This window comes from Saccostrea echinata, unplaced genomic scaffold, assembly GCF_033153115.1.
Source record: "Saccostrea echinata isolate AGI-Se365-2 ecotype Australia unplaced genomic scaffold, CSIRO_AGI_Sech_v1 ptg000058l, whole genome shotgun sequence".
In the NCBI taxonomy this organism is placed as follows: Eukaryota; Metazoa; Mollusca; class Bivalvia; order Ostreida; family Ostreidae; genus Saccostrea; species Saccostrea echinata.
Window position 1 is genome coordinate 5,410,001 of NW_026889807.1, and position 3,391 is coordinate 5,413,391.

Below are 3,391 nucleotides of genomic sequence, written 5' to 3' on the forward strand. Positions count from 1 at the left end.
AGATGTTTTTTTAGTTGGAAAATAAAAATGTTTATTCTTATTTGATAACAAATCAGAGAAAACTTCTGACTTACAGAATGAATTAAAGCGGTTGTAACATCCATTCATATATCTCTGTGTCAATGCGATTTCGTGTAAAGTAATGAAAAAAAATAATAATTACAAAGGTCAGTGGACGTTTTGCATTTATACGCTCGTATTTTAAATGTTTAATACAATAATATATTGTGTCACTTCTCTATTTTTCATGATGATCTATTGAGCAGACTTCTACATGTATCTGTAGATGGCCGTGATTATACTCGGACAAGATAATACAAAGATGCATATTCATATTATTTGTTATAAATTCAATTTTCAGAACTTGATATTTAAGTAATATGCTGTTATAGTGTTTATTAAACAGACAAATGAGAGAGAGAGAGAGAGAGATACCGTTTTAGCCCCCCCCCCTCCTTTCAGGCTTTACTAAATGTTTGTACCTATATCAAACAAAAACTCTGAATTTTTTTTTCTAAATATATCAGACAGTGAAAGTAACTTTTTTTTAATCAACAAATCATATCCATTTGTTTGACAGTCATACTAGTTTTTATTTTCCTGCTTCAAGTTCACACGAAGTCCACGTGCTTGTGCTGTCAATCAAAATCATTCAACACTGTGCAGGTGTGAAAGTTTCGTCACATCGAAGGCGAAGTGCGAGTATTTCCAACAAGTTATAACATTTATTTTCATCATTTCTAGATTTGATTCCAACATTTAGATAATAAATGAATAAAATACATTGGGCATTAACACTTGAATTTGAAACATACTCTCTGCCAATTTCAAATACCACCGCCGACATGTGTACATTTTGAACTACTATTGTTTTGTGACTTTTTTTAGATGCATGTTTGTTTTGAGACTGAAATTTTTGTTCTAAAAAAGACCTTAACTTTTTTTTTTTAAAATGTTAATTAAAATATTCTGGAAATACAGTACTGTCTAAGTAACCGATTTGAGGGAAGGGGGGGGGGGGTATTAATCATATCGAATGGCAAACATATAAAGTTACGGTGAAGAAAGAATTTTTTTCTCTATAACTATAAACTTAACATATTATAGTAGAGAAAATTCTGTAGTGCATTACATTTTAAATAAATATTTCCTTTAACCACACTATCAATTTCATTCGCTCCAAAGATAATAAATTAACAGGATATCCGCAGTACTATGTATAACTCTCAGAACTAGTTCTATCATATTTTCTATAGTAATTGAAAAAAAAGGTGTTAGAAATAAATATTTTCGTAATTTTGCTGCCTAATTATTTTACTTGGATAATTATATCACAAACATTTAATTTAACAAAACAACAAATTGTTGCAGAGCTTGAAGTATTTGCACATTGCCCTTAGTTAAATTTAATATTTCAGCATCGGTCTACATAGGTACAGAATGTGCTTATAACAACATTTATTTTCCAGAGTAATTTAATAAATAACCGAACAGCTAAGTTAGAATAATAAATATATATATCGTAGATATTTTCCCCCATTAAATAATGATTCTTCAAACACGATATGTTAGTTATTAAATTAAAAAAAAAAACCTGTAACTCCTTACCTACAAAAAGATGAGTCCTTTCACTTCGGAGTTCCGAATGACAATCAAAACTGAACGAAAGGTGAACGCTGAACGCAAGGTGAACGCAAAGTGAACGGAACGAAGAGCGAACGCTGAACGCTTTGTGAACGGTGAACGCGAGCGCACGGTGAACGGTGAACGCAAAACTGTGAACGGAGAGCGAACGGTGAACGCACGGTGAACGAACGGTGAACGCACGCTGAACGAACGGTGAACGAACGGTGAGCGAACGGAAAAATGGGAAAGTAGAACGTTTCAGGGACTGTATTTGCTAACAAAGTCATTATAACGACTGTATTAACATACTGTTGGCTTTAAAAGAAATATGAGATCCACTTAGCATTTACTTTTTGCGTTGGCTCCAAAATTCATATATTTTTTAAAATTGTTATTTTCTTGGTTAAAATTTGTAAACAACGGTTATTGAGTATGGACTACCTTGGTACGTGTTCAAATTTACCGAGAAGCGTTTGAGCTTCACGGGATTTGTTCACGTTTCCAAGTTATTTTATTTCCCAGTAACCTTTCCTTTTATTGTAATTTAATTCTGAAGTGGCAACCAAAACTTTACTCGTACAAAAACTTTAGTACATCTAAAAAAAAAAAAAATGGAAAAGACACATTTTTATCAATTGCAGCGTACTTTTGTTTTTTTTTTAACAGTGCTGTCCTTCTGTCATTTTCCTCCTTTGGAGCACAATTTGTTTGTTGTATCACTTTGCATGGATCATAGCGGAGATTTACTGGGAAATAGCTGACCAGAGAGACAATAAGTGCTGGTTTATCTACCTTACTAACTGGGGATACACCTGGATATTTATCTACTTTGTTTTAGATTGTCCTTTTTCCATTTATATACATTGGAAGAGAAATGGATCGGGTAATTTGTATCATGAAAAAACTATAAACTGACGCGAACAGATTTTTAACCTCTTAGAAAATATAAAATACTACCATGGATTTAAAATATTGGTTCAAAGACAATGGTAAACACAGATGAAAAAGTATTGTATTTAGCTGTCATAGAATCTACAAATCAGAGTAAAGCAACTCCAAAATTTCTTTCAGTAACGCCTTCAGACTCGATATCCCTTTATCTTAAATTATTGTGGGTGCTTTTCAACATAATGAACGCATCTTCAGTTCTTATCACCTTTTCATACTACACATTTTTGGAAGCAAGTAAGTATGAACTATACATAGTGTTAAGCACTGGTATACATTGGCTCATATAAATTTCTCGAGTAAAAAGATACAAGACTTTTGTGCAAATGCAAGAGATTTTTCTTTTCTTTTCAGACATGCGTGCAAGGAGTATTAACAAACATCTGATTAATTCTGTGTTCACAGTTCTGAATATTTTTATCACCGACAAACCTGTACGTTTTTTGCATATGTTTCATCCTGCCGTTTTCGCTGTAATATATATGATATTTACTGTGATTTATCAGTTAGTGGGAGATGAAGAGCCTATTTATACTGTTTTAGACTGGAGTAAACTTAACAGTGCTTTGGAATTTTCTCTGCTAGAGATATTTTTTGGCATTCCGGTCAGCCACTTTATCTTCTTTGGTTTGTATAAGCTAATGTGTTGCTGTCCTAGGAGACCTCATGAAGATTCGACAAATTTTCAACGTTTCGACAATACAGAGTCAACAGACGGACAAGATATAAATTCTGTAGAGTTGGTTGAAAACCTTCAGGGTGATTACAATTATAATACATTTCAACAAAATGTAACATAATTTTCCTCCGCCACAAA

At 32.7% G+C, this 3,391-nt stretch overlaps 1 long non-coding RNA gene across 1 annotated transcript in view; it reads left to right on the forward strand.

Moving 5' to 3' along the window:
• LOC133174458 (uncharacterized) overlaps positions 1 to 3,045 on the forward strand; it is a 30,287-nt gene extending 27,242 nt beyond the window's left edge. Inside the window, exons 2-3 of the long non-coding RNA XR_009719149.1 lie at positions 2,698 to 2,811; positions 2,929 to 3,045. This is a non-coding gene — a long non-coding RNA (uncharacterized LOC133174458). The remainder of the gene's footprint in view (positions 1 to 2,697; positions 2,812 to 2,928) is intronic.
• The last annotated feature ends 346 nt before the right edge of the window (positions 3,046 to 3,391 follow it).